We start from the raw sequence: 9,448 nt of genomic DNA, 5'->3' as shown, positions 1-9,448 counted from the left end.
CCCTCTGCCACACTCTTCTGCCATGAAGTCCTGCCCCACCTTGAGCCCTGAGGAATGGAGCCTGCCGTCTATGGACTGAGACCTCTGAAACTATGAGCCCCCAAATAAACTTTCCCTCCTCTACAATTGTGCTGGTCAAGTCTTTTAGTTACAGCAGCAAAAAAAAAAAAAAAAAAAAACAATAACTATCTACATGGATTAATAAAAAGAACACTATAAACTGATAAATTGGGAAACTGGGCTCTAGTCTAGGTTATCTGACCTTTAAAAGATCAAGAATTCAGTTTTAGCAAGCATCTAAATATAAGGACATTGAATTAAATGATCCTCCTTGTCCCTTCCAGCTCAAAAATTTTGAGATAAAATAGTAATTAACATTTAAGGAATCTTAAATATTTTTATTATAAATACACATTTCAATATTTAATAAGGATGTTTAATATTTTACCTACTTTAAAGCCATTAATCCAAAGTCAAAGCAAGACCTTACTTGAAAGGCATTTATCAATTTGACAACTTATAGCAGTAGATGTGTGACTTGACTTAAAATGTCTTTTTTATTCAGAATATTTACTAAAATTAATGAAGTTGCAGGTATAAACAAATCCAAAACTATAGTTCTTTGGTAGATTGGCAATGTTGATAAAGTTAATCCTACAGTTAAAGGAGATATCTGCTTGATAATTGTTGAAGTATTTAGCTAAATAGTTGTTTGGAATAATATTTTAAATATATACTTTCTGTAAATTCTTTAGCAGCAGGTGATACAATGATTGTAGTACAAAATTAAAATGTAGTGTTAGACAAATATTTTTAAGCAGTTAAGTGCAAGTTATTTTATGGGGAAATATATGTGAATAAATTATAAAATATTTACATGTTAAAAAAATAAAATTTTATTGGAATTGTATTGAATTTATAGATTAATTTAGTAATAATTGTCATTTTTTTGCACTAAGTTGTCCTATCTAACAATATGGTATATTTCTTTACTTTTTCATATCTTCTTTGATACTTTTTAATTGTTTTAATTTTTTAAAAATTTTTTTTATATCTTTATGTTTTAGTTGTAGTTGGACAATACCTTTATTTGTTTATCTTTATGTGTTGCTGGGCCTCCAACCCAGCAACACATAAAGATAAATTTTACACCCGCTAGACGAGTGCTCCACCAGTGAGCCACAATCCCAGCCTCTAATTGTTTTAATTTTTGAATCCACAAAAATTCTCTATATTTTATGTATTCTTTGGACAGATTTATAATTTTGTTTTTTTTTTACTATATTGGCTGATACCTTATTTTCTTTTTCTTTCTTTCTTTTTTTTTTAATATCAGGGATTGAACTCAGGGGCACTTGACCTCTGAGCCACATCCTCAGCCCTATTTTGTATTTTATTTAGAGACAGGGTCTCACTGAATTGCTTATCACCTCGCTTTTGCTGAGGCTGGCTATGAACTCATGATCTTCCTGTATCAGCCTCCCCAGCTGCTGGGATTACAGGTATGTGCCACCGTGCCCTACTTGATACCTTATTTTCTATTTTGTTTTCCAGTTGACTGTTGCTGGTATGAACTGTTTCTCCTAGTAGAGGCAGTTAGGCAGTCTTTCACACTCTCATGCTGCCTTCTTAGTGACTGATGACCTATGTTTACAATATAAATGAATGGGGTTTAGGGTGTGGTCTTAGTAAAACTGAAATAAAACTGTCAGCTTAAATGGGATCCTCAGAGGTAGATATTTAATGATAGTTTCTCACAAACTGAACTATCTGGTTCTGGAGGTCCAAATCACTGAATGCATTTGTCCTAAGGCATATTAGGTTGGCCACCAGGTATGCAGACACCTCAGGGACAAGAAATCTACCACTTTGTGAAGCAGCCCCATGTGGCATTCCATTTTCAGTGGCATATTTGAGAAGGATATTAACAAATGCTGATATCTGCATAGCTCTTTGGCACTTTTCCCATCTCCTGAAGCAGCAGCGTTCTCTCTCATGCATCTTCATTATGCCTCCACTCTACCTCGTGTCAGCATCTACATAATCCTTATCAGTTTATATTGCAGTGTTTGCTTATGTATCTGTTGCATCTACAGGGTTGTGTCTTTGGGAAGTGGCCATGACTTAATGGGTTTTATTTCTTCCTTGTGTAGTCTCAGAGTCTAGCTGGCCTGGTACCTATTAGATACCAAAAAATATTGAATAAGGGAGCTTTCAGAGAACACTTTTTCTATGCCTCTTCTGATTCTCTTGGTAACCAAATCTCTGAGACCCTCACCTGCTTGTCCACCTCAGCCACATTATGTCTTTCCTTCTCTGAGAGACCACTCATAGCTAGATAGCACTCTAAGGCCACCAGAGCCACTGACTCAGTTTGGGTCCATGTGGTTTCATTTCCTGGGTCCCACTCACCTAGGAGATAGCCCCTCTCTTTGGTGCTATGTAGCATGGCTAACCAGTTATGCATCTAGGGTTTCTGGCTATATCTGCCACTTCCAAGGGGTATGGGACCTGACATCACAAATAACTGCTGATGGGCCAGATAATACAATCTGGAAATGCAGAGGAGTTAATTCTCCATGTGGTCAGATTTTTATCAATGGAAAACAAATAATAGGAGGGTAAATATCCTTCCCTTGCCTCCTCTCACAGACTGTTCCTAGGCACAGTGTTGCCATCATCTCTGTTTAAGAACACCTTATGTGACCAAGTAAGTGCACCGTACAAATGACCAGCTGTGTCTCTTCATGGTTCATGATGCGCATTAACATGTAACACCACATGATGTACATTAACCATTCAGTATATTAACATGTCACATGGTATGCATGCCTGTTTCCCCTCCTTGTCATTGCCCTGGGATCATGCTTCTCAAATAGAGTCTCAGAACTTAATTCTCATGTTATGCTCTCTGTTTTCTAGGGAACTTGAGCTAAGACAAGGACCTACAAAAACCAGACCAAATCAAAACCACAAAAACCTCACCCTTCAAATTCATAGAAATCCTTTGAGTATCTGACCTTAATCATTGTTGTATCTCTACCTACAGAGTAGTGTTCTTTTGCCTACTCCATTCTGTTCCTTCTAAGTATTTATCTGTTCAATCTTGAACAATTTTCTCTAAAATGGCTTCATTTGTTAATATCCTTCTCAAATGTGGTAGTGAAAATGGAATGCCACACACAATATAAAGTTATGTTATTTATTTATTTATTTTATTATGCTTTATTTATTTATCTTTATGTGGGCTGAGGCTCAAACCCAGTGCCTCACACATGCTAGGTGAGTGCTTTCCCGCTGAGCCACAACCCTAGCCCCAAAAGTTATGATTTTAAAAGAAGCATAAATTGAAATTTTTTTTTGCTTTAGAAAGAAAAATAAATGTGAGTACACTGAAATAAGACTAGATATTGGGATATTGGATTAGATATGTTGAAAATACTTTTTTTTGCTGATAATCATTATGACTGGAATTAAGGAATTGGAATACAAGGAAATGTCATAGGTTTCTTGGAATTCTTTTATAAGGTCCCTGTATGTAGTATTATTTATAAAATATTTCCATCTGCTTAATCTTATTTGACCCTAATAACCACTGGGTCATATAAATTATCATTGTTCCCATTTTATACATAGGACAATTCAGAGTAATATTCAATGACTTTAGTATCTCATTGATAATAAGTAGCCTGATTAGTATTTGAACCTATCTTCAAGCCTCTATTTTCTCTGTGATGCCAAATTTATCCTGATAAGTTTTCTCAATACATTTAGAAAAGTATAAAAATAGTTACAGAGAGTGGACCTATTAATTGAAGATCTCCTTCCCCTATCAGCAAACTGAAGAGTAGTTGATGAATTAGACACTTGGACTCACCAGCACCAAGGCAGCTTGACTGACAGAGTATTGCCAGAGAAAATGGAGGCAGCCCATTGTTTCCCCAAGACGCAGCACTCTGGCTACTAAGTCTAATTCCCAACAGTCGCTACACAGGTGGGAACTGGTAAGTAACATTTGCCCTTGTGATACAGGCAGAGTAACTGGAACAAAATACAGTTATGGTAAGACGTCTTCATTCTACTTATTCTGTGTACCCAACCAGAGAAGCGGGACTCTGGTTAATTGAGAAATCTAAGATATTGATGAGGCCAGGCTCACCATGAATAGTGAAAGAAAAATATAATCAGCGTCATGCATATGGCTGAGACTTTAGTGCTATAGAGACTGTGATACCTGCGTGGAGCTGCCAAGAAAGGAGTAAAAAAGTGAATTATGCCCTCTGACCTCAGCAGGAGCTCTATCATGAGTCCTGCTGGGTGGCCATCCATGGGCTCCCATTTATCTCTTACACTTTTCTAGCAAAAAATCATCCTGCTTCAGATCGAAGACAGAAGATAAACAGTCATGTCTTGTAACCCAGGGAAGTAATGCTAGAAATTGATAGCCCAACACAGCTCAATCAATATCACCAGGCAATGCCTGTTGGTGGGTTTTCATCTAGTTATTTCTCACAGTCAAAGCTCTCCCAGTGGAGAAGCAGTTAAGACATCTTCTGTCTCTTCTCTCTTCCACAGCAAATGCCACTGCTTCAGTTCATGTTCTTGTCATCTCCTGGATGCATTACAGAGAGTCCCCTGCTTACAATGGCCTGACTTACCATTTTTCTGCTTTATTGTGGTCCAAATCAATATGCAGTCAACAGAAACTGAACTTTGAATTTTGATGTTTTCCTGGGCTAGTGATATGTGGTCTGATACTCTCTTGCAAGGCTGGGCAGCTGCACCACAATTGCCAGTCAGCCATGGGATCATGACAGCAAACAACTGATACTCTGCAGTATCCTGTACTGCTAGGCTTTTGGTAGGTTAGTTGAATGCAATGCACTTTCCACTTAGGACATTTTAACTTACCATGGGTGCTGACGCATAACAGAATGCCTATTGTCAGTGGAGGGAGTGTCTGTGTAACCATAATCCAAGCTAGTTTCTCTACCCATGCTTTTTCCTTTCTCCTGCCCACTCTTGATAGAATAATTATCTATCTTTTTAAAGATACATCTTTGAGTACATTAGGTTCCTAATTTTTTACTCCTTCCTGAACCTACACCGTTCACCTCAGTCTTTGCAGTTCCTACCAAAAAAGAGGAGAAGAAGATCTCCCACCCCTTAATTTTGAGTTTGACCACAAGACTTGTTTCAGCTAATAGAATGGGGTAGAAGTGATGATGTGGTAGTTCCAAGCCTTGGCTTTAAGAAGCTTGTAAGATTTTCTTTTTCTTACTTGTGCTTCTGCCATTGCCAGAAGAGGCATATGCCTAGCTTGGTTGTCATTTCCACTGTGAAAAAATTCTCTAGCATAATTAGATACCCTATTTCCACTCCATCTACAATAATCAGACATTCCTTTCTTTATGCTTCCATGACATTTGGTTGCAGTTTTGGGTATACCCCTCACCACCAATACTGTATTAGAATTGGTTGCTGTGGCAGACTGACTAGTTGTCCACCTAAATCTGTGTTCCTCCCCTCTTCATGTCACATCACAGATCCTGAAGTTGTTCAGTGGGGCAATGTTCTCAGGCAGCCCTGAATCTCTCCCTCTATTTCCCAGGGCTCTGTTGCATGCAGAATAATGCAATTCTGATGGATGTAGTTGTTTTCATTTCTGCCTCCTCCAAAAGGTGCAGTGGCCTCTATTAGGGCCAGGAAATAAGTCTTATTCATTTTTGAATCTTTAATGCCCAGCACATGACTGATCCTGATGCAGCCTTGTTGAATTGAGTTGAAATATTCGCATGAGCTGAGAGCTAAAAACATTTGGGTGTTCTAAGTTGGGTTTAATTCTTGAAAAAATTCTAATTGGTGCATTATAATTATACATAATAGTGGGATTGATTATGGTTTCATCTTTTTAGTAGAGATCCTAGATCCTAGATCCACCTTCCTGCCCCTAAACTCACTTCCTTTTATTCCTCTGCCTCTGCCACCATATTGTCATGTACCTTAGGGAGAACTGAAAGAGGTGAACATTGCTAACACTTGAGTCTGAACCCTTGAGGACACTATTTTACCATCCATACAAACTCAAAGCCAAGGCTAACAAGCTTTCCCTCCTGTTGATGAGTTACTTCTCATTAATACTGGGTGGGCCAAGATGGTTAGAGGGATAACTCTTTCTTCCCCTTACCTCTGTTGCAGGGCCTCCATCCACAATTTGTACCCATATCTGGGTACAAAAGATCTTTTGGATTGAATGTAGTTGAGTTTCTTAAGTAGGTCTGCCAGGATCTGCCTTTTGAGTAGAAAAGGGTGTAATGCTGATCAGAGCACAAAGTTGATGGATTTGACTGAATTATTTGTCGTGGTAGTGGTGGAGAGGATGCAAGTACCAGAAGGGACTTCTTGCATCTAGATACTTTCTAAGTTCCTTTTGATAGTAAGGTTCTTTGATTCTAAGAGCCTGAGGTGGTTTGAATACTGAGGACTCTTCCCCACATCACAGTGGTGAGTCCTCCGAAGGCTCACAGATATCCTCAGGCCTGAAAGTTAATGCCTTAGGGTTGATACACCATTGTTTCAAGATGGAGATCTGTTATGACACACTTTCTCACTTGAAAAGTATTTATCTTTTCAAAGTATTTTGCAGCTTCTGAGACTGCATGGCGGGAACCACAGTTGTCTCTGAGTGTTCACATAGGTTTGGGCCCAGGACCCCCCTCAAAACACCCAGTCTGTGGATGCTTATGTCTCTTAAATGAAATGACATAGATTTGCATATAACCTATGCACTTCCTCCCATATACTTAATTTCTATTTTGAATATAGTTTTATTTTTAATTAATAGCAATTGTACATACTTATGGTGTACATCACGATGCTTTGACAAATTTGTACAATGTGTAATGATAAGATTTGGTAACTATAACCTGAGACATTTGTCATTTTTGTATGTGTATATTGGGATCATTCAAAATCCCCTCTACTAGCTATTTTGAAATATTTAATTAATTGTTGTCAGCCATCGTTGTCCCACAGTGCTGTAGAACATTAGAAGTCATTCCTTCTATTCAACTGTATCCTTGTACCCATTAACCATCCTCTTCCATCCTTCCCTCCCCCAGGTTTCCAGGCTCTGGTAACCACACTATTCTATTCTCCATTTATTTGAGATCATTTATTTTTTAGCTTCCATATGTAAGTGAGAAGATTTCATATTTGTTTTTCTGTTCCTGACTTATTTTACTTAACATAATGTCCTCCAGTTTCATCTATGTTGCTGCAAATGACAGAATTTCATTCTTTTTGTGGCTGAATAATATTCCATTGCATACACACATTTTCTTTATAATATATATATATTCTTTATAATATATATATTTATATAATATATAATATATATTATATAATTCTTTATTATATATATATATATATATATATATATATATATATATATATATATACCATATTTTCTTTGTCTATTCATCTGTTATTGGACACTTACCTAGGTTGATTCCATGTCTTGGCTATTGTGAACAGTGCTGCAATAAATATGCGAGTACAGATCTTTCTTTAACATGTCAATTTCAATTCCTTTGGATATATAGCCAGTAGCAGAACTGCAGGATCATATTGTAGTTCTATTTCTAGTTTTTTGAGGCATCTCCATACCATTCTCCATAGTGATTGTATCGATTTACATTCCCACCAACACTGAATGAGAATTTCCCTTTTCCCACATTTTCATCAGCATTTTTGTCTTTTTGACAATTGTTATTCCAACTGCTTCTTGTATACTTATGTTATTGTATTTTTTTGGTACTGGGAATTGAACCTGGGGCACTCGACCATTAAGCCACATCCCCAGCCCTTTTTATATTTTATTTAGATACAGGGTCTTGCTAAATTTCTTAGGGCCTCACTAAGTTGCTGAGGCTAACATTTGAACTCGTGATCCTCCTGCTTCAGCCTCCCAAGCTACCAGGATTACAGGAGTGCACCTCCACATCTGTTACTTCTTATATACTCTTAACTATCTGTAGATTGTTTATAATACCTAATACAACGTAAATGCTATGTAAATAGCTTTTATACTATATTATTTAGAGAATAATGACAAGAAAAAAGTATATAGATGCTCAGTACAGGCTCAATTTTTAAAAATATATTTTGATGCTTGGTTAGTTGGATCCATGGATGAGAAGCCCACAGAGACAGAGGGCAACTATATTTTCCTGCTGAGAAGCTGAGCTCCACTGAAGTCAAACAATCTGCCCAAGGTCACTCAGCCAACGTTCTAAAGCACCAGTGGCACCAAAGAGACACTATATTCTGAAAGCAATCCTGCCAAGGGCCAGGTGAGCCACAGTGAACAGAACTTGAGCATCTTCTATGTCCCTGGCATTGAACATCTCGGTAGTTCTGGGAAGCAGGTTGAACACTTTGTCCCTTCCTCCAGGCAGTGTGACTAGAGAAGAATCCTGAAGTTCTAGGACATCAACCCTGCTTCTTGGAAGGCAGGCAGGTATCTAACAATGTATGCAGAAGATTTTATCCTGCTTCTTACTATTCTTTGGGGCAAATAATTTTCTATTTTATCTGATTATGTCAAAAATTTAAAAAATACTTCAATATGCCCAATTTCTATCCTTGTTTTTGGTTAACACCATCCTTTTCTTGGACCTCGTAGCTATAAAATATCTGATTATATTTGTTTGAGATTAAAATTTGAGGTGAAAAGTGTTGGGTAATTATTATCTACTTTTGTGAGAGTATATCTAGTGACAAAAGGAATAAGGTGGTAATGGAAACTTCACTTCCATTTTCTTTAAAGTTGTGAAGAACATAATCCTTTTAAATACCCTGCAAGCTTTATTGTATTGTACTATAAAGCATATTTAAGTAATATGTTCATTTAAAAATATCTGTATTGAATATGATTCATATACAATGTCATTCATCCATTTGAAGTATATGATTCAATGTGTTTTAGTATATTCAGAGGGTGGTGCGACTACTATCATAATCTAATTTTTGAACATTCTTTTTCCTTGGAAAGAAACACAATACCTATTAGCAGTCACTTTTTTATACCGTCAATCCAAAACTAAACATGTGACTATTTTTTCTTCATATATTCGCCTATTCTGGATATTTTAAGTAAATGGAATCATACTATATATGGTCTTTTGGAAATAATTTTTAAAATTTTCTATGTTTTCTAGATTCACCCATGTTGTAGCATGTACTAATGCTTCATTATTTTTATGGCTGAATAATATTGAATGGATACCATTTTGTTATTCATTCATCCATTGATGGACAGTTGGGCTATTCCCACTTTTTGGCCATTATAATAGACTAGTATGAATATTAATGTACAAGTTTTTGCATGGGCTTGAGTTTTCAATTTTCTAGGTTTATGTCTTCCAATCTTACATCTTGGAATGGA

The 9,448-nt window shown here is 36.8% G+C and overlaps 1 long non-coding RNA gene across 1 annotated transcript; it reads left to right on the top strand.

Moving 5' to 3' along the window:
* Positions 1 to 1,400: 1,400 nt before the first annotated feature.
* LOC131423822 (uncharacterized) lies at positions 1,401 to 8,342 on the top strand. The gene is made up of 3 exons (XR_009225891.1): positions 1,401 to 1,502; positions 3,837 to 4,004; positions 8,182 to 8,342. It is a non-coding gene; the product is annotated as an uncharacterized LOC131423822 (long non-coding RNA).
* The last annotated feature ends 1,106 nt before the right edge of the window (positions 8,343 to 9,448 follow it).

The sequence above is a fragment of the Marmota monax genome, unplaced genomic scaffold (genome assembly GCF_021218885.2).
Source record: "Marmota monax isolate L192 unplaced genomic scaffold, Marmota_monax_Labrador192_F-V1.1 WCK01_AAM20220418_F8-fsc00024, whole genome shotgun sequence".
NCBI lineage: Eukaryota > Metazoa > Chordata > Mammalia > Rodentia > Sciuridae > Marmota > Marmota monax.
The sequence above is the reverse complement of the archived record's forward strand: the minus strand, read 5'-3'. Positions and strand labels throughout refer to the sequence as shown.